Source organism: Camelus ferus, chromosome 7 (assembly GCF_009834535.1).
Source record: "Camelus ferus isolate YT-003-E chromosome 7, BCGSAC_Cfer_1.0, whole genome shotgun sequence".
Classification (NCBI taxonomy): domain Eukaryota; kingdom Metazoa; phylum Chordata; class Mammalia; order Artiodactyla; family Camelidae; genus Camelus; species Camelus ferus.
In genome coordinates this window covers 41,912,756-41,935,281 of record NC_045702.1, presented here as the reverse complement: position 1 = coordinate 41,935,281, position 22,526 = coordinate 41,912,756, and the positions used below count along the sequence as shown (strand labels likewise).

Sequence of the window (22,526 nt, the reverse complement as noted above, 5' to 3'; positions counted from 1 at the left end):
CTAGTACTTACATAATAATCCCTTACTTTGAGGGGAACTTTACAGCTTAGTCACGGAACGTTTCACCCGCCTCTCAACAGCCCTCTGAGGCAGGTAAGGGATGTGAGATTGGACCTCCCCTCATACACCACTGGAAACATCTGCCTCATGCTACCCCTCTGCCCCCATCAGCCATCATCTAGGCCTTGTGCAATGAGAGTGGAGTCCATTTACCATCTGTGTTCAAGCTTGCATCTGGGAACCCATGTCCCACTTTTTGTCACAGACTGAAAGTAAACATATCTGTGACAAGAGCCCCTGCATGTGACTGGACGAATAAACTTTTGCCACTATCTCAGGCTAGAATTCTCTTCCTGTAGCTTCCCATCCAATTCCCCAGGCTTAGCAGGAATCTGATGAGTGATTTCTGTGCGACTTCAGCTCAGCTGAGAACACAACGCAGTCATGTTAATGACAAAACCCAGCTGCTTCAGCTGGAAATGAGTTCAGCAGCAATCATCCAGGACAGTAATAAACTGACTACCCAAGAGCTAAAGGTTATCCTGTCTCTAGGACCAGAGCTGCCGCTAATGGAGGGACAGCATAGTGCTTGATGGCCTGTGCTCGGGAGTCAAAGTACAGGAGCAAGACTGTGTGACCTTGGGCAAGTCACTTAGCCTCTCTGGGTTTCAGTTTCCTTAACTGCACAATAGAGTACGAAATATTACTTCCTGGGATAGTTGTGAGTTATGTGAGGACTTAATGGAATAACATCCATGGAACACTTAGCACAGCAGCTTGGCCTAGGATGGGACTCAAGAAATATTAGCCTTGTCATTATTCTTCCAATAATTATTCCTGTTCAAAATCCAGGATCAAAATGCTTGTATCAATCTACTAACCTGGAACATTGTGTCCCCACATTAGCATCAAAAATCTAGGTTTAAGTGAGTTGTTTAAAACAGTGGTTCTCAAACTCGAAACATCCATAAAAACACCGGAGCTTGTTAAAGCAGACTAGCCCTTAGACCTTCCAATTCTGAAGGTCTGGAGCAGGGTCTAAGAATTTGCATTTCTAGCAATTCCAAGGTAATGCTGATGCTGTTGGTATCAAGATGACTCTTTGAGAACCACCGTTTAGAAGAACTTTATATTTTGTGACAAACCAGGCAATTCTCTATTTACATCAAGGGAGGATATAACAAGAAATCTGTTTAACATTTACTCATAACCTCACCTTAATAAATATCTTCCTGATCATCCGTTCTAACACACACACACACACACACAAACTCACACTCACCTTCTATGTCCTTGATAATCAAGTGGTGAAGAAGAGATGACAGGGCTTGAGTGTCATAATTCCTATTCTCAGTGACCTAACTGACCCCGGTCCAGTTCTGAGGTGCCATATGTAAGGACCAAATGACACCCTAAATGGTATCATTAAGGTTGGAACGAAAAGCTCACATAGGAACAAAGTCTTTTTCACGTGCAAATTCTCAAAGTATGTTCTCTAGCAGTTTCCCATACAGTATTTTACCAGTGTTAACCTCAAAAATAAATTTACGAGTGCCGAAAAATAAGCCACTCTGTTGTTTACAGCCAAGCCACTCAACACTCACAAATCAAGGACACAAACCATTCCAGAGTTTTTAGAGGTGTGTAACAAAATGTGATGGGGTCGTGATTCCATATTTAAATGTGACAAGATTAATCTCAAGGCTCCCTGGATAGAATGATCTCATCGCCAGAAAGAATATATATTTTGGGTACTTCCACACTAGACTTGAAACCCCTCAACTCATGTATCCTAGATGTTCTGAGGTTCACAACTGTGTCATGAATTTAAAAGCATTATACAAAACACTTTAAAGCTTTGTTGTACTCTATTTTTTAGAAAACAATATAATTCTCCTTGGAACTAGAAACATGGACCTGGCAATGAAGCTTTCCCAGTTGTGCCTTTTGAGATGACAAAATATAGAGGGAAATTCACAATGGGTGTGTGACACAGATGTGTCCGGGGAGACTTCATGGGGGTTTTGGAGGAACAGATCGCTGCACAGACATTGGTGGCTGGGACTGCGGGGAGGGATGCACTAAGTCAGAGGAAACTGGGTTCAAAAGCAGTGGGGCATGAAACTGCACAGCCTTCTGAAAGGGGTTCCCATTACGAAGCATTAGAGAGAAAGCAGAATGGACAGTGGAACAGGTAAGCCCCATCTGACGTGCTGCTGGGATGCATGGACTTTCCCTATAGGATTTGTGTCAGTGTGTGTGTGTTAAAATACACGTAACATAAAATTACCATTCTAACCTTTTCACAGTGAACAATGCAGTAGCATTCAATACATTCACAAAGTTGTGCAACCATCACTCCTGTCTAGTTGTAGAATGTTTTCATCACCCCAAAGGGAACCCTTACCCATTAATAATCACTCTCCATTCCTCTCTCCCTGCCAGTCCCTAGCAATCACTAATCTGCTTTCTGTCTCTACGGGCTTGCCTATTCTGGATATATCCTCGAGGGTTTTAAGCAGGGTAGTGATATGCTCAGATTCATATTATAGAAAGATGACTTAATATGTAAAGAGGAGGCTGATTTAGAAGGAAATGATACTGAGGCAAGGAGACAAATGAGGATACTAGCCAGTTCAGGTGAGAGAGGATGTAGGCTCATAGGACAGATAGTGAGAAGGGGACGGGAAGGAGAAGAGGGATGTTGGGGTGGAAACAATAAAATTAATGATTAATCAGACGTAAAGGTGAGTAACCCCCCCCCCCCCAATAAACAAACTTCTTCCCCATTTCAGGCTTCTGACAAGTGCAGCTTTGCAAGAAGTGATGTTATTAACCAAGAAAGACGAGGCACACGGCAGAAGCAGTTTGGGAGGCAGGTGATACAGAACAGATTTATAGTCCTTGTTTTCTCCTACAGAAAGATGCAGACACTCAAGACAAACTTGTTTGTTACAGTTTCCAATTTACATTAAGGTTCTTTTATTATGTTTATTCCATTCCACATTTACAAACTCTTAGCTTTCAGACACTAAGCATGAGTAGAAATAAAATAAATATGCCCTCAAATAAAAAGTATACTAAAAAGAAAAAGTACTTGGGAATGAGAATAAAAAAATCAACAAAAGCTTGTTAGCAGCCACCTCCTAAAACAGAGTGAGGCAAGTCACCTCCAAAAAAAAAAAAAAAAAAACAAAACAAAGCCAAGATCAAGGCTCAGAGTGGCTCCCACAACACTCAGGGAAAACTCTTTGAGATTTACCACGGTAAGTTCTAGTGCAGTAAATGATTACTGGATAGGAGGGAAAGGTGCTTTAGCTGACCTAAATGTGGCTACCATAGTGGTATCATTTCCAGAGCAGTCAGTACAGGGCTCTGATGCTACCTTATGTTCCCAAGGGGATTCTGAGACACACCATCTTAGTTAATCAGTTGCAGCAATATCATAATTTAGGATTTCCACTTTTGATTATGACACAATGATAGCATTCGTCAAACCAGTCCCACCCTATTAAGAACAATGATAAGCTGAGTTAAAAAGAAAAGATGGCTGCTTAAAAGTATCAGAAAGCAACCGGGACTTGAGAGGCCAAAATCATGGAGAAAAGAGAATCACAGAGAAGGGAGCCTAACATTTTGTGCTGCATTTCTCTTTGGGAAATTCACCAGTTTCTAAGCTTCTCTGGCCAAAAAGCCAAGACAAGAGTGACAGATAAAAGGATGAAAGCTAAGCAGAACTTAGGGTTAAGGAAATAGGCTCAGAGAGGTTAAGTTACTTGCCCAAGATCACACAGCTTGCTGTGCCTCGCATCATGCTCCTGCACTCTGACTACTGAGCAGAGGCCATAAAGCACTGTACTGTCCCCACAACAGTATTTGCTAAAACCAAAGACAGAGAAATCTTAAAAATTGTCAGAGGAAAAGGAACAGGGCTTTCAATACCTTCAAGAAGCAAGAAAGCTGACTAATTGAAGGAAGAAATGGAAGCTTTAGAAGACAGTAAAATACTATCTTTAAGGTCTGGAAGGAAAATAAATGCAAAACAAGCTAGAGTTCTTACAGAAAAGACCTCATAAAATATGTTCAAGGAAACCAAACTGAGAAGAGTTGTTGCCAGCTGACCTGCACTAAAAGAAAGACTAAAGGTTTTTCTTCAGACAGAAGGAAAATGATCCCTAATGGAAACATGAAAATATAGAGGAGAATGAAAGCAATGGAGAATTTACATATGTGGGCAAAATAAATGAATATCAATAATAATATATGTCCTGTGGAGTTTTTTTTTAATCATGTAGAAGTTTAAAAAAAGAAAAGTCAACAGTTGCACAAAAGGTGGCATAAATCAAGGCAAAGTATTGTAAGGTACTTGTACATCTGGAAAAATGATGAACGTACTATTTTCAAAGCCAATTTTCTTAATTCAAGATGCTTGTTGTAAATTCTGGGTAAACACTAAAAGAACAGATAATAAAGTACTGTATTATGAACAAGCTGATGGTGATTTTTTAAAAAGGCATTATGACCCCCCAAAGAATAGACAGGATAAAAGGATGAGAGTGAATGGCAGAGAGATATCTGTGTGACATGAAATACAGACTTCTGACAATCAGGGAACTTTTCAGTTAGAAGAAATCTTGTGGTCAAATAACACACTCCTTCTTTTTAGAGAGGTACAAAATGAATGCTTGAGAGGCGAAAACCCTTCAATCAGATCTCTCAGCCTCCTCTCACAAAATCAGTGAGCTGTTTCAATGTGCTATGAAGGTGTGTAATTTTAAAAAAAGAAAAAGTCATGGACGTTTTCTGTACATCAACTCCGAGGACCTCTACGTTAATTTCAACAAGGTTGGAATGGATGACTTCGGTTAGAGCCTTCTGTTTCCTTGGTCACTATGATTAATGGAAATCTAAAAGCACAGTACAGTATAGCAGGAAGTGACTGGGCATGGTGGCTAAGGGCATGGACTCAGGATTCAGCAGATCTGAATTTGAGCCTAACTCCGTGACTTTTGCCTCTATTTTCCCATCTGTAAAATGGAGGTAAGAATTAGGGTGACCTGTTGTCCCAGTTTGCCCAGGACTGAGGAGTTTCTGGGAACATAGAATTTTTTAGTGCTAACACTGAAGAAGTGCCAGGCAATCTAGGGTGGTTAGTCACTCTAAGAATATTTAACTTTCTGTGAGAATTCAGAGATAATGCATATAAAATGTTACATGGCACTTGGTCCACAAATGTGTATTAAGTTTTCACCATGTACCATATAAGCAAATAATAAGCACTCAACCAAAGGGCATCATGCTATTGTTAACTGAATTTTTATGGTCAAAGGTGTATTTTTCCCTTTAAGAGAAGAAGTTACTAATAACCATAAACTTCATTACTATACTTTTTCAGAAAGATAGGTCATAATATATTCCTTACGAGAGGAAATATTTCTCTTCTAGGCTTCTTCTATTTCCATGCTATGAATCCTTCCTTTCCATGGGAAAGAAGATCCTAATTATAGTAAGAAAGCAACTTAAATAAGAGATCAAATCTCTGTCGATGTGCTTAACTGTCTAAAGTGAACTGTATCCCTTAAGCCTGCCAAAACCATGCTCCATCCCATTCTTTCCCTCCACCCTCTTCCACCACATGCAATGCCAAATAGCCTCTTCTCCCCACACAGAAATGTCAAGCAAGCAAGACCTTACTTGTCTTAGCAGAATGGCAAAAAGCTGTTCTGTCTTTTTCCCTTTTAAGAACCCACTTTACAGCACAGGATTTGATGCAATTAAAAAGTAATTGGAACTTTACTCCCTCCATGTCCAGTTGTTCTATTCGACATCCACAAGAGGATAAAAAGCACAAGCTGGTTCATTAATTACCCTTACTCAATATCTAGCTTTATGATCTATATTTGTAGTTTTCTTTTGGAAGAGAGAAAGAGTGGGGGAGGAGAGGGCAGAGGTTACAGCAGCAAATGCTCCCTGCCAGGAGTGTTGTGAGGACTTAGATCCTGACTCACTGTCTTCTGGGTAACATGGAAACAGGAGCCAGCCAACTTGCCAATATTTTGCTTCCTGCAGACAGCAATGCAGGCTGGCTCTCGCAGCGGTGTGCTGGACCTCTTTCGCACTGGCTCAAGAGATCAGACTATGCACATTGCTGCCCCATTCTACACTCAGTGGCTATGTCATGTTGGTAGCCTGGAATCAGCCATGGGGGCAGTATTTACACCATGGAAATCGGCACACACTGCAGATTAGTGGCTCCCCTTCCCCACAAGTCAGTTTATCTTCAGACCACCAGTTCTTCAACATTTTGGCTTTCCTGGGGAAACATGAAATGTTAGGGCATTCTTCCTCTTTCCCAAAATAAATCAAAGAAACATCCATCCAAATAGGTAAATTTTAAGGCCCGAATCTTCTCTGAAATCTTAGCTCAGGATATCATAAGGGCTAGGTTTCAAATATTTGCAGGAAGACAAGAAAGTCTGTGCCCACTTCCATTCCTCCCTGTCTTCGCTGATTCTAGTATAACTGTCAGTAATATTTTCAAGACACCACCACGTTGTCAGATCCTTCTGTTTCTATCAGAGCCCCCAAGACACTCCAAAGGTGGTCTGTGTAGGACCACTCCTGACTAGAGAAGGTATCGAGATTCAATTGTGCTCCTGACCCACACACAGCCTAAAGGGACCTCAGATGAGCAGATGTCCCCGGGTTCCGGGCATGTAGGATACAAAACATGCCAAACGGGGCAACACTTTCATGATGCCATTTGTTGAAATAAAACAAGGCACACAGTCTTTACTACTAAACCAAAGACAGTGCAAGGCAAAAACAGTGCCCTTAGCCAAGTTGACAAGGTGGCACGTTGCAACACAACTTTATTTTGTTTCTTCACGCTGCCCATTTCTCTGCCCTACTCCACCCTCCACCTTGTTTGTTTTGTGGCTCCAGTTTAACATTCCCACAAGCAATTTTTTGAATTTGGTTACACTTCAAATTAAAACAACAAGAAGTTGCTGTTTAAAAAGCAAACCCCAATTCCTTTTTTATTCCTCAAATATCATTAATTTTTAAAATCTCTGTGTGTGGATAATACTTTAAATGTTAGTCTTCTTAGCACTTACTCACTTCCCATAATGAAATGGTTCTCTGTTAAATTTCAATGGATTATTAAAAACCACTCAACAGCTAAGAGAAAATTATGCATCATTGCCTCACTGTTATACCTCAGCAAATAGATCTGCTATCTAATTTATATTTAAAAGAATACAATAAATTAGCTCCTCGAGTATTAACTAAGTGCATATTTGGGTAGCTTAATTTAGAAGCATTCTTTTTATGCTAATCAGTCCTCTCTAAAGAAATAGAACCACATGAACTAAGAGGACTCTTGGCAAATAATCAGAGTAAAATTGGGAGTTGCTATTGTTTATTATTTCCTTTGTTTTCAGGAAGCAAGCTGTGTGTGTGTGTGTGTGTGTGTGTGTGTGTGTGTGTGTGTGTTTTAAAGGAAAAAACCCCTCAAATATGAAGAATTCATTTATTTTTAATGGAGAGGATACTCCAGTCAGCCACTGAGATAATGAAACTTCTATAACTCCTTCCAGAAATTTGTTTCCCAGAATATTTCTCCCGTTTTTTTCTTATGTAACACAGAAAGGAAATAGTCTCCAGCTGACATAAACAATGCGTCCTTTCGTTTGATGGGAATTATTTTGAAGTATTCATTATCTCAGCATGTCTAGTCTATTTCCTAGAAGACATTCTGGTGTGCACAAATGGCGAGTGACCATAGCATTCCTTGAGAATTGTAGTATTTGAATGCACACACAAATGAGAGGGGTGTGGGCATAAGGTAGGGGCCAATTTGATTTTAATTCTAATTCTCTGAACATTTAGTGAGTCCCAGGAACTGTGCTAAGGGGTTTGCTGCAAACATAAATCATACATTACTTTCATCTTCAAGAAGCTCAGGGCAAATAGGGGAGGAAGGCAATGGAAGAATTAAATGACACCCCAGTGTGGTACCTGCAAAGGTAGAAGAACGTGGAGAGAGATGCAGAGAAGGAGGTATTCTGGGAGAAGGGCTTCCTAGAGGTGACACTGGAGCTTAGCTTTGAAAGGCAAATGAGGGTTTCCCAGGCAGAGGAGCAGGAAGGGACTTGTAAGACAAGCAGAGGGAATCTCAGGGGAATTACTGGCTGCAGAAAAGTAAGGTGTGTTTGGGGAATTATAAAGAGTTTTGTTTTTCAGGATTCTAATTGAGAAGGAGGGAGAGTGACAGTTCAGGTTGGGAAAGGAAGCAGAGGCCAGAGCAGACTTCTTTACAACATCTTCACTATTCTGTGTGACAAGTCCGGACTTTATTCTTCAGGTAGCAGGGAGTTAGTGAGAGGTTTTACACAAGGAAGACACATGACCAGACTTGCATTTTGGAAAAAGCACAGAGAGAAGGGTAGATTGGAGAGAAAGGAGACTAGTTAAGACCGGCTAAGGAAGCTACTGTAAAAGGAGAAAAGGTTAAACAACGACATAAAACACATACTCAGGGTGTCCTGGAATAACGTCGTTTAAAATTTGCGCCTCTTCTTAAAACACCACAAGGCAAGAACTGTTTCATTTGAGAATTTATATGTAGGGTTGCCATTTTTTTTTAATGTCCCCAAAATGCTGTATTTTTTTTATTGGTTTGTATAAAATCAGTGTTTTTCTTTTTAAGTAATTCTTTGTAGTTTCTGTGTCAAGCACTAGGAAGTGAGTAAAATCAGGCTAGAGAGGATACTATAAAGCAGATGTGAGACATGCTAGCCAAAGAACTGGGTGAACAGTATTTGCCAATTACTGTTCTTCTTAATTTTCTGGGAAGACTCACAGCAAAGTGACTGGCTAAAAAACTTCACTTCCTTGTTTCATTGGAAAAAAGATGGAAGTAACAAGCCCTGTGTTAGGAAAAGGTTCAGCTTCCTCACCCTATGGTCAAGGGCTTGTCTGCAAATCCAGACATAAGTTGAAATGTCTGTTTTATTAGTTGTTTCCTATCCTGAGCCACTGTTGGTAAGCTGAAGTGAAAACTTTTTTTTTTTTTTAAGCTGGATATTCTGGTAGCCAACTTCAGCACAGCACACCCGGAAAGAAAAATCCATCTATACAACCAAAGCAGCACCAAGATTTGGACATGACACGTACACTTTACCCTTTCACTACGTGTGGATGCTACAGTCTTTCCATTCGATGGTAGCCAGAGAAGACAGGAAAGACAGCAAGAGAAAAAGAAGACAGCCCATGAATACAAGGACTTAACAAACCCAGGTGGAAGGTGCCTAAAGACAAGTCCAAGAGTTGGTGAGATTGTGGAATAACCAGAACTCTTGTACATTACTGGCAAGAATACAATCAATTTGGACAATTGTCTAGCATTATCTAAGGAAGCTGAAGATGCTCAAACTCTGTGAACTCATCCATTTCAACTCTAGGCATTTTTCTGAGAGAAACCCGTGCACACAGGCACGGGGAGATATGTGCATGATTGTTCACAGCAGCAATATTTGTAGCAGCAAAAAAAATGGAAACAACCCAAGTGTCCATCAGCAGTCGAATAGACAGATGATATAATCTTATGTGGAAGACTATGCAGCAGTGAAAAAGAACGCAGCACAATTGAACATATCGACATGGATGAATAGCAAAGGTGTATTATTGCAAAATACATACATAATAATTCCTTTTATATAAAATTAAACATGAAAAGTAAAATGTCATTTATGGAGATGTATATCTGCAGTAAAACTATTACTTTTTTTTTTAAAGGAAAAGGATGATAGAAACAAAATCCAGGGCAGTGGTTTACCCCCAGGGCCAATGAGGGAAGGGGATGGGATTGGGAGGGTAGGCTGCCTGTAATGCTGCATTTCTTAAATGCCTGGTAAGCACAAGGGTATTTATTCATTTATCAGTGTTTGTTTTATCTTACACACGTATCATACATATTTGTGGCTATTACTCTTTTTTTAGTTAAAAATGAAAAGAAAAGAAAAGCCACCTATTGATGCTGCCAAACTCACAAAAATGAATCTTTTAGAAATTCACCATGTTCTCTGTTGTCCTTTTCCTTCTGCCCAACACAGAGATGATGAGACACAGCATATGTCTAAAAACAGTAAGTGGGGAGGATATGGAGAAGCAATTGAACAGAAACAAAGGCAAAAGTGGGAAGTTCCCCTCTGGCAGGCAGCTCCAAGAGACAGAGCCGGTGCCAGAATGGAAACCTTGGGACTCCGGTTGCTGCATAAGAAAATAAATATGGGAACAAAAATAAACACCCACATCTCCATGCTGGACAGCAGAAGAGTAAGGAGTTGCCAAACATTTGGTATTTTTGTTTTGCTAGAGTATTTTTTACTCTCTAAATCTAAGCTCCTATGTTCCGCTTCTTCCCTGTTTCTATATAGTATAAGTTCAGTACAAAGAGAAAAAAAAAATCAGAATGAAAGCATAAAGGCTGGATCCCTGTTGATTTATTGTCAACAGGGATGTTTCAGATTACTGTTAACCTACAAGGGACTCAGTGCCTTAGAAACATCTCATCACTTAACTTAACGACTTTTATTTACTATTGTCAGAGTGCCATGCAGCAGAATGGGAACACTTCCCCAGGCTCCTCTGCTTCCCACCAAGACAGTCTCCTTGTTATGGTGAAGTTGAAACTGATGCAACTGCCCCAGTTCCAGGCCCATCTGATGATTAATACTTAGCCTGTTCCATCATCTGAGCCTTAGACATAATATCTCTTAAGGACTCTATTAGCTGGGGCTGGGGGGTGCTTCTTGCCCTGTGAAAACAGATTCATGCTAGGAGAGCTCAATAAAGGCAACAGAAGTAAATATTTAATACTTACTAGGTGGTGGACAACGTATCAAGTAATATATAAGTGTTATCTTAATTAATCCTAATAATTAATCCTTCCCAAGGCAGGGAAGTGTTACTGTCATCTCTACTTCACAGATGAGAACCTCTCAGAGAGGTTAAGTAACTTGCCCAAGGTTGCACAGCTAGTGAGTGGTGGAGCTGGGAGCTAATCCAGGTCTAACACAGTATTCATTCTTTTAATCCCTACACTATAATGTTACTTGAGTATGGTGATAATAGAAGTACTGAGAATCACCAAGGCGATAAACAAGAAATAAAATTCAAGCTCATAACTTCTCAATCTGAGGTCACCAAAGGTGGTCTGGGGTTTGGGTTGGGGAGGGGCTATAGATTATTTTCAACAATTCAGATAGTCTAATGCATGGGTTCTTTGTCTTTTTTGTACCGTGGACTGTTTGGCGCAGCCTATAGACACCTCTCAGAATAGTGTTTTTAAATACATGATTCACTTATATATGTGTGTGTATACATATTATACACACACACACATACATATATATATACACACATAGATTACAAATGAAGCCATTATGTTGAAATGATCAAAATGCTAAAACATCAAGTTGTGATACAGCAACATACGTATTTCTATAAGAAGACATTCAAGAAGAGCAGCCAGTGGGTCTGATAATTACTGTAACTTAAAGTGGTGATGGTTGTAAGTGTTGTTTTAAGCTATTTGCAACAGTGCCTGTATTTGATATGAACATATCTCTACTTTCTATGGTGACAAAGTCAAAGGCACTGCTTATACTGCTGTGGTTTGTTGTCTACATTCATAATGGAAGGAAATGCTAAATTTCTTAATTCATAATGGAAGGAAATGATGTTTCAGTTAGAGGTTATTGAAAATAAAGATGCATTTTTTTTCCCTTCTAAGTTCATTGACCCCTTTAATCTTAACCACAAACTGTTCCCCAGGCTAGGAATCTGTATTAAGTAATCTAATGATCACCTAATAGAAGTGCTAAGTTTACTCCCAATAAGACTTCAGTCTAAATCACTGCATTTTTATTTTTTGCTTTGGTGTGGAACTAATTATATCAATCCATGATACTACCTGATCAATAATTAATACCCAAAAACAAATTCACTGTGACTGGCGGACATCCTTGCTGAGAACTCTCTGGATGACGTTTACAGGAGACCCTGCTTGATCTAGTTGTATCTTTGTTGGAAAGTAACAAAGACACACTACTCTCTGAGGACTGTACACGAAAACCGCATCATTTCAGCAGAGGACAGAACTCTGCTGGGAAAAGGAAGCGGATATTTTGAGTAAATAAAGAGTTTTTCTACGAGTCTAAATTACCTATGGTCTATCAGTGTTTTGAGGAGAACAAAGACCACTTGTAAATCTACAATGCATGGCAGGGAACTGAGGTTCAAAATTTAGCTTAAGGTTTTGGCTGAGGATTTCAGAGAACCAGAGCCACACCAGTAAATCCTATTGACTAGAGGACACTTTTCTAAACTTGATGCTTCAGATCAATGGCTGGTTTGTTAAGAGTAAAACTATGTTCTCAGGTTTCTGGTTGGCCTGTAAGAAAGTAAAATAGGTCAGGACTTAGAATACCCTTTAGGCATCAGAACGGAAGTTTATCCAAACATAAGCCACACAGGATTTCTGTGAGATGGAAGCCATTTAAGTATCAACAGAGCAACAAAAGACATCACAGTTTGGGATTCCCTGGGACCAGCTGCATATTAAATTCCCTAAGAGGCTTAATTAATATTCAGGTCCTACCCCAGACCAATGGGGTCAGAATATCTGGAAATAGGCCTTGGGAATCTATATTTGCAAGGGTTGAGACACACTGGTTTAGGAAAATGTAGTGGATAATGATGGCCCCAAATTCTTGCCATTCTTGCCATTCTTGCCATCAAGGGGAATCTGGCCTTACTCTGTGCTTTGCTTTTGACCAAGAAAATGCAATGAAAATAATATTCTGGGACTTCTGAACTCTTGCATTAAAAGGTTGAGCATCTTTTGCTTCTCAGATTGGGAGACCTGCCACCATACTCTGAAGTCCAGGCCAGGAAGCTATGTGAGTAGAGGTCATGTGGGGAGACTGCTGGAGGAGAGGAGACCACCTTGAATGTCCCAGCTTTAGTCAAACTCTCAGCTGAATGCAGCTGCACATGGGACCTAAGTCTACCCCACATCAGAAGAACCACCCTGCTGAGCTCATTCCACCCACATAATTGTGAGAAATAATAAATTGTTGTGTTACGTCAGTAAGTTTTGGAGCAGTTTCTTATTCTGTAATAAATAACTGAAAAAGGGAAATATTTACTGACAATTCTTTATTCTTTTCCCTGGAATCTTCATAGGAATTGAAAAACAAGGCTGTATCCATCTTTCTAATGCAGATGGAAGACATAATTACACTGAGAGCTTAAGCGATAGCTTACATTATGCAAACAAAGGAAGACCAATATCCCATGTGGTCTTAGGCAAACCACCAGCTCCCGCTGCTGTCTCCCCTTCCCCCACCCCACCACAAACCCTGAGGGCTTGCAACTACATTATCTGGGTGGCCTTTGTGGTAGACACAGAGCTGTATCATCAGATCCACTTTCAAGGATGGACTTGTGGCCCAGCTGCGGGGAGTCTTGTAGCAGACAGCTTCCAGCTGTCAGCCGCTTCAGGGTCTGCCTCGCCTGCAGGGCACCGCCTTTCCCAAAATGATGCCCTTTCTAGGGCAGCCCATTTTGGGTGACTGAGTGAGGTGGAGGGTATAAAGGCCTGATCATTTTTGTCTGATGGAAGATGCTCTGGTGGAAACTTCTCCCTCTGGAGCTCCCTGCTAGGTTGGCCAAGGTTTGTCAGGCGTGTACCATAGTTTGATTTTCTCCTCTGCCAATTCTGCTTCCTTTCACAGGTGTTAATCCCTAATAAACATCCCGTACCCTGAACTTGGCCTCCAGTGTCTCCTGCTGGAGAACCCAACTTGTGACTGCCATGAAGCTCTCTGATGACAGCAAGTATTATTATTGAGGGCATGGGTATGGTTTGATTGCTATGTTCTGGTTTTCTGTCATAGTTTGATTCCCATAAATGGACAGAAGAACCTTCTCCAGGCTTGGAAGATAGAGACAAAGAACCCAAGAATCATCCCTCTTTGCAGAAATCAGCAAAGTTGGAAGAGAGATAAAGTTTCAGTTGAACAATTTCTATAACAAAGCCAGAACATTTTTCCAGGAATTAGCTGCATCTGGTAATCACTATCTCAAATCTGTTTAACAGTTACTATCCTCCATTAAATATTGTTGTAACTTCTCATCCCTTTTCAACTAATCCAATGCAGAAGTTACATTTATTGCTCTTTGCTGACTCAGATTTTTGTCAGTGCAACCAAGGACTTGCTGAAGACCTTTCTGGAACTGTGGGTTCCTTCAGAAATAGTCCCTAATGCTCCCTAAGCTGTTTAAAATTCTAAATGAAAAAAATGACTTAAGTCCAAGAGAGGCAGGTGGCAGCTCTCTGTCATTTCCTCTGTGGATTGTCCGTGGAAACCTTAAAATCCTAGCCTGACTTTCCCTTCCACTCAAAGGACTGTGGTTGTTCTTTCCTCCATTTTTCAAGAAACAAAACAGTTAATGTTAGTTTCAGAAAAGCACAATTAGGAAGCTGTGGTTGTTATTGCTTCTCTCTGCACACGAGGCTTCCCCTATCCTCCTCCTCTTGTAAGCACTCTGCTTCCCTTTAGAAAACAGTCTCTGTGTGGACTGGATGTGCTGCCAAATACACTGGCTGCCACCAAGACTCCACCCCCACCTCTGTCACCACCACCTCATACACTCCCCAAGGGCAGACACGTAGCCTAGGCTGGCCAATCAGGGTACGCCATCCTTCCCGTTCCACAGCCCCGACAGGGACTTAAGGCCCGGTGGTGCAGGGGAAAGTTCCGGATGTGGGCTGCCAAATCTCAGCTACTACTGTTATTTGAAGCCTTAAGCAAGTTTCCCGGGTGAAACTTCTGTTTCTTCATTTATAAATTAGTAAATACAAGCACATCATTTACAGGGGAGCTCCAAGTATTCCATCAAGCTGTGGAGAAGAAAGTATGTGGCAGCCCAGTGGCCTGACGGCTTGCAAATACTGAAGGGTCAGTAGCCATCCTCAGTGTCTCCTTAGTGGCCTTGCCGACACCTCCATAAAGAAACTGAACCAGCAACCAGCCCATAGCAAGTAAGTGGCAAAAACTGAAATTCACACAGGTTGGTCTAAGTCTATAGTACGTCTTCCTCTCATTACCCCAGACTGCCTCCCCTGGGTCACACTCTCTAAAACAGTCACGCTTTGAGGGTGGTGGGCTCCCCCTTTGGCTTCTCTGTACATAACCCCTGGCAGGAGGTCTGATCCCTGCTAGAAACTCAGGGAGAAGCCCCTGAGGAGAATGTGACAGACTGCAGGCCTGAGGACTCCACAAGCCAAATCCGGGTCAAGGTCAAAGTGTAAGTCATGGCTCAGGGCTTGTGCTGTAGGGGGCTGGGGAGCTCGCTGTGGCTGCCTGAGGAGGGCACCAGGATGACACCAGCATGCCAGGCTCTCCTTGTGGCTACTGAGCTTTTAAGTTGCTTTAGCTACAGAAGAAATGCCATCTCTCCAACAGCTTGGACATTACAAAGCTAATCGCTTCTATTTCAGGAGCTCAGAATTAGGCGTCAAGAAAGTGGTGTTGGGAAGCAGGTGGAAAACCTTCTTCCAAACCAGCTCTTAACATGACTCCCCACTTACCAGGGATCCCCCTTCTCTGACCTCTCTCCACCCTGAAGTCACCCTATTGCCGCCATTTTAAACTTCCCAAAAGACATCTTTGAAAATGTGCTTAAACATCTTCCATGGTGACAAACACTGTATGTGTCCACTTACCTAAGATACTTAGAGTAGCCAAATTCACAGAGACAGAGGTACAATGGTGGTTGCTAGGGGCTAGTGAAGGGGGAATGGGGAGTTGGTGTTTAATTACAGAGTCTCAGCTTTACCAGATGAAAAGAGCTGTGGGGATGGATGGTGGTGACAGCTCCACAACATGAATACATTTAATACCACTGAACTGGATACTTAAAAATGGTTAAGACGGCAAATTGTGTTATGTATAGTTTACCACAATAAAAAAAAAAAAATTGGAGAGAAACCCTTCAATGCCCACTTCCCTGGCCAAAACTTGCTTAAATAATAGAACACTCACCCCTTTGCCCCCTACAAGGCCCCACGATCCCTTTTCAGTCTCTCTCCCAGGCTCCAGACGGTGCGCTCTGCCCCGCCCTGTATGCTCTTACTCTGAGGCTCTGCCCACCATGCTTTCTCTGCTCATTTTAGCCAATTTCAGCATCTGTTCTTTTATTAACATCAGAAGTTCCCTAATTAAGCCATAACCTTTATTGTTTTAATGTAGCTACTGGGGATTGAACCCAGGACCTTGTGCATGCTAAGCATGCAGCTCTACCACTGAGCTGTACCCACTCCCCTCCCCACAAACCTTTCTTAACATTGGATGAACCTCACCACCTACTAAGTTCTAGCACCTTTTAAAAAACCCTCATACTCTGTCTGTCTATAGGCGGTGGGCACACACGTGACTCCAGATCTAACACTAGATGTAAATACATTATTTCTCAGGCCTGCTTTAATTATGGCTGATATGTATGCAGGCTCCAGTTTTAACTGTAGTAGCTTACCGCTGCCAATCCATCATTCCAGGGGTGGGTGTCCTTGTGAAGTAGAAAACCACCGGGCTGGAAGCCAGGAGGCCTGGAATCTAATCTCAGTCAGACCTGAAATAGGTAGGAGACTTTGGGACAGTCATTTAAACTGTGGGCTTCAGTTTCTCCACCTGGAAAATGAGATCTAAAATTTGCTTCAGCTGTAAAATGCTACCTACAGGCTGGATTACCTCCATCCATCAGGTTATTATTATCAGGTTATTGCATAACCTGAACTGGTATCGATCACGAAAACATAAAATAGAAATAACAATGACTCAAAATGCAATCAGGAAAAAAGACTTGTTGGAAATCATGCAAAACGCATGATAAGAGAAGCTATGCCCAGTAAGACTGTATAGGAATGAAAACTGACCAGTGACTCAAATCTTCCTTTTAAATGCTTACATGGAAAATAATCAGTCTGAATAAAAGTGTTTTCAATGAAATAAAGATAGAAAAGAATTAAAACAGTTTCAGTGCTTTCTTCAGAAAATTTTGCTTCGTGAAGTTTTTTCCAGAAAGATGTTTTTAAAGAAATTCATCAGTGTTGGTATTATTCTGATTAAAATTTTATACTGATAAACATGGCACTGAAACATCTTTGGGGTTGAAATGACGATTCAATGATGTAAGAACAAAATGTCCTGCATTTCAAAAGTAGTGGCAACATCAAAACAGATCATGAACAGCACCTTTAACATTTGGAGAAGGGCAAAGAAAGACCCCAAATGAGTGGCAGGGTGGCCTTGACAGTGATGGATGTGGGTTGCCACCAGCCAAGGAGAAAGAGGATTAGACCTTTGATCAACCCTGTAACACTACTAAAGTCATACACACACGTGCACACACACTGACGGCCACTGTCCTATTCTATTCTGCTTGCTAACTGAGCCCCTCTGGGTATTAATGAAAAATATAGATATTTCAGATTTTCCTCTGAAGGTACCTTAGAGGCAACTCAGTCCAAAGTTTGCATTTTACAGATGAACGAACTAAGGCTCAGAAAAGCCCCTTACTCTCAGGTGAAATAAAAAGGCAGATTCCGTGTCTTAGAGTGGTACAGGTAACAAGGCCAGGACTTACAAGGGGAAACAAACAGCACTCACTGTTCATCTGACATCTGAAGGCTGGTTGGAGCTGGCCGGTTTTCCCTGAGCATCCCTTGACAGGAATCCAGGGAGAAAACTGCTCCCCATCTCAGTACCCTGACGCTCCCCTGGGAGAGCTGTCATTTCTTTAAATGGACATTTTAGGGAACCATCAGAGACAAGTCGACTTTGGTTTCAATTTTTAAATTAAGAGCTGTAGGGTTTGGCAGAGAGCGAGGTTTCTTTTTTGGCCGATGCGTACACACGCTTCTGTTTTGTGTGTCTAATGTGAAAAAGCCAAGTCCATGGCTGAGGCCCGTTTTTTTCACTATCAGACGTCTGGCCTGACATTTGAACGGTATCCTCAATCCACAGAGAACGCCTTTAAGAACACTGGAGCTCTTTTCCCTCCTTCATGCCCCCGCCCCCGATCTCCCCACGACACCCTCATCCTACACTGAGACATTAAGGGGAAGGAGCGCTGCCAACATTGTAAAATCACCTACATAAAACGCAGCTCCCTTGCCGTGCAGTAAAACACTTCTATCACAAACATATGTGAGCCTCGCTTCTTTTGTTACCCGGGTTTTGGCAGCCGGAGGAGTGCCATTTCATCTCTCAATGTGTTTTGCATGCACAAGAGTCAGTGGGCTTCATGTGATATTTGCACAAGTTTCTGAGTGGGGGCGGCCCTTCTCCCACCTCTGTGGCACACGCTTCCCAGCAGCCCCGGTCTGGACTCCCAAGCTGGGCGTCCCATGCACGGCGCTGGGCAGGACACAGGTGTGATGGATGCCAGGCACTGGGGCATTTCACAAGGCTGGTCTGGGGGATGTAAAATAACAGGTGGCTGCGGCAGCCATCAAAGGGTCTGCAGGACGCGCTGAGTGTGCCTGGTGGGATTCTCAGCATAAAGCGGTGCTGCAGACTCAAGGGACGGAGGGGGAGGGACGTGCCCGTCGCTCCCCGGCAGCTCGGCATTCATGTCTGCCCTTAATGGCCTGAATATTAATATTCCAACTTTCCTCTAACGGTTGATTTTCTGTAAGGGACAATCAAAATATTCCCTGATCTTTACTATTTATAACTTTCCTTTTGTTATGTATAGTCTTATACATGCTCCACGGTAACAATAACAACAATAATAACAGCAAACATTTCCTATGAGTCAGGGACTGCTCTACGCTAACGCGCTAATTGAATCCCCTCAACAACCCTATGAGGATACTACAGGCCGAGTGGCTTAAACAACAGAAATTTGTCACAGTTTTGGAGTCTGGGAAGTCCAGGGTCAAAGTGCTAGCTAATTGGGTTTCTGGTGAGAGCTCTCTTCCTGGCTTGTAGTTGGCTGCCTTCTGGCTGCATCCTCACATGGCAGAGAGAAGGGGGGTTGGAGAGCTCTCTGGTGTCTCTTCTTATAAGGACACTAATGCCATAGAATCAGGGAGCTGCCATTACAACCTCACTTAACCTTAACTACCTCCTCATATGCCCTTTCTGGAAATACAGTCACATCCTAGGTTAGGGCCTCAGCATATGAATTTGGGGAGACACAATTCAGTCCACAGCAGGTAGGTATTATTGCTATCCCCATCCCTATTTTATAGGAGATAAAGTCAGGGCTCAGAGAGGTAAAACACTTGCCCGTGGTCACATAGCTGTTCAGTAAAAGACTCAGGATGCAAGCCATGGTCTTCTCAACTCAAATGCTCATGTCTCTAACCACTCTATTATACTATCTCTACATATGTTATAGGTATAACACACACACACACACACACACACACAAACACACATGTATATATAACCTAATACTGCACACAGTTTGATTCAGTAACAATGATCATTCCTAAACTGGGCAGCAATTAGGGTAAAAAATTCTCCCCAACAGAAATGTATCTACAAGCAAAATTTTCCTCGTGAGAGAAAAGATCTCACTTAAGGGTGTGTGTATAGAGGGTCCTGATACCAAACAAGATAGCACAAATCAACTCAGAATTTGTACTGGAAGGGATGTCAAACCAAAACAAGAGGTTGGGACTTCAAGTTCAGAGCTCAATCCACTGGATGAGGTTTAATGAAGTTCCAGAGGACAGAATACATGTTATATACATGCATTATATATATATATATATAATGCATGTATATAACATGTATCATATATATATATATATATATATATATATATATATATATATATATATATATATATATAAACACACACACACATATATATATATATATATATATGATTTATATGGGATGTAATTAGCTTTCTGGGTACAAACTCTGCCCTGACCCACAAGGTCCCATGTGATGAGGCCACAGCCAGTTGTCTGGCTTTGCCTCCCCCTTTTCCCTATTCCTCACTACCTCTCAGACCCATTGGCCCTCCTTCCCTTCCTCAGGCACATCCAGCTCGTTTCTGCCCCTTGGCACATCTAGATGTTCTCTGCAGAGAAACTCTGGCCCACGTCTGCACATGTCCTACTGTCTCACCTCTTCAGAGAGGCTTCTGGGATCCACCATCCAAAGTGGTCCTTATCCCACTACCACTCATGCTTTTTCACATCATCTAGTTTTATTTTCTGATGTTACCTTATTTGTTAATGTGTATATATGCTTGTTGTCTGCTTTTATTTCCCCCCTCCTTTGAGTAACAAATTCATTACCCTAAGTGTGCAATACTAGAAATGAAGAAAGGTTGAAAATTCATGTTCTAAATATGCATATTAGAATTTTTTTAAGAATAGTAAATCACACACAAGGAAAATAATAGCAATAAGAGAACAGGTATAAAAGTAAAAATTAACAAAATAGAGCAAGACTACAATAAGGAGCTAAAGATAAAAATTGGTTCTCTGAAGAAAATAATAGCATTTTTAAACTCTGGGCAAGAGAAGCAAAAATTGTAATATCATTACAGATTTTAAGAGACATTAAATGATAGTACAGTGATGTTATTAAAGCAACCTTATGCCAATAAATTTTAAAATTTTGATCAAAAGAAAAAATTCCTGAAAAAAAAATACAACCTATAAGAATTGACACCATAGAAAATAGAAATTTGATTAATCCCATAGCTATTACAGAAATGAAGCTGCAATTAAAAACCTTCACTCAAAGTAACCTTCAGGCCCTAACCCTTCACCAATAAATCCCCTAACACTGAAAGATACTACTTCAGACGCTGGAAAAAGAGGAGATGCTTCCCAACTCATTTTATGAGGCCAGCATAACCCTGATCCCAAACCTTGGAAAGGACAGTGTAAGAAAGAAAAATTACAGGCCAATTTTTTCTCAAGCGCATACACACAAATATTCTAAATAAAACAGTAGTAAACCAATCCCAGTAATAAACATCCCTTCCGGCACAGGATTAAGGCAAAGATTCCCACTATCACCACCTCCCTTCAACTTCATAAAAGTCTTCGTGATGTGAGGCCAGGAAAAGAAATAAGCAGTATAACTGCTAAAGAGAAAGAAATAGAACTGTAACTACTCACTGAAGACAATAATTATCATTACATATGTAGAGGATGCAAAAGAATTTACAAATCACTGAAATAAATAAATTTAGCAAGATTATTGCTCACAAAGTCACTACAAAAACTCAGTTGTATATCTATGGTACCAGCAAATAAACAATTATAAAATGGAGTTTCTAAAATCATACAATTTATGATAGCATAAAAAACTCCACCAAGTAACTAGGATTCTGTAGCAAAAGATATACAACACCTCTAGACAGAAGACTATAAAATATAATTGGGAAAAATTAAAGAAGACCTAAATAAAGGAACATGTTATTAATATATAACACGTGCATGGTTTTGAATACTCAATACTGTAAAGGTATGAACACTCCTAGAACTGATATAAAGTTTTCATGCAAAACCAAACACAATTTCAGCAGAAATTTTTGTAGAACTGACAAACTGAGTCTACAACTTACACGGAAATGCAAAAGGCCAAGAAAAACCATGACAGTCTTGAAGAAAAAGAACAACATAGTTGGAGGTTTTAGATTACCAGTTACCAAGAGTTACACTAAAGCTGTAGCAAATAGGATACTATGACATTGTCTTATGGATAGACAAACAGGCCAATGAACTAGACTAGAGAGAACAGACACAAACCCATACACGCACAGCTACCTGATTTATGACAAAGGTGACTCCGTAGAGCAGCGGGAGAAGAACGCTGTTTTCAATATGGCACTAGACTGTTTGACTATTTCTAAGGATTAAAAAGAATCTTGACACATACACCACATATAATATCAATTCCACCTGGACTGTTGATCCAAAAGTGAAAGGCAAAACAATAAAGCTTCTCAACAATAACAAAAAGAATATATTCATAGCCTTGGGGCTCTCTTAAACATGACATTAAAAGCACTAAACATAGAGGAAAAAATTAATAAATTGGACTACATTAAGGTGAATTGAGGTCCCAATGTTGCCTCACATAAAAAACTAGGGGAAGAAAATCAAGTCCAGAAGATTAAAATTTTCCTCTTGATTAAGTAAATCTTAGGGATTTTCTTAATTTCTCCAAAAACTTTCATAGGTAAACAGTGTAATCATCGTGTAATCATGGAAGAAAACCTATTCATCTTTAAAGGAGCTGAGGCCTGCAAATTGGAGGTGCAGTGAACAGCCTTGGCCAGAGTAATATCTGACCCTTAAAGGAGAAGTCACACTAGGGCATCAGATAGAGAGACTTTGTCCCGAGGCTCCATCTCTAATACACAAATGTGATCACAGGTTTGCCAAAGGACATTTCATTGAATCTTCCTCA

The 22,526-nt window shown here is 40.9% G+C and overlaps 1 protein-coding gene across 4 annotated transcripts in view; it reads right to left on the bottom strand.

Moving 5' to 3' along the window:
* CPVL (carboxypeptidase vitellogenic like) overlaps positions 1 to 22,526 on the bottom strand; it is a 105,910-nt gene that overhangs the window by 1,649 nt on the left and 81,735 nt on the right. The gene's annotated exons all lie outside the window — the stretch shown is intronic.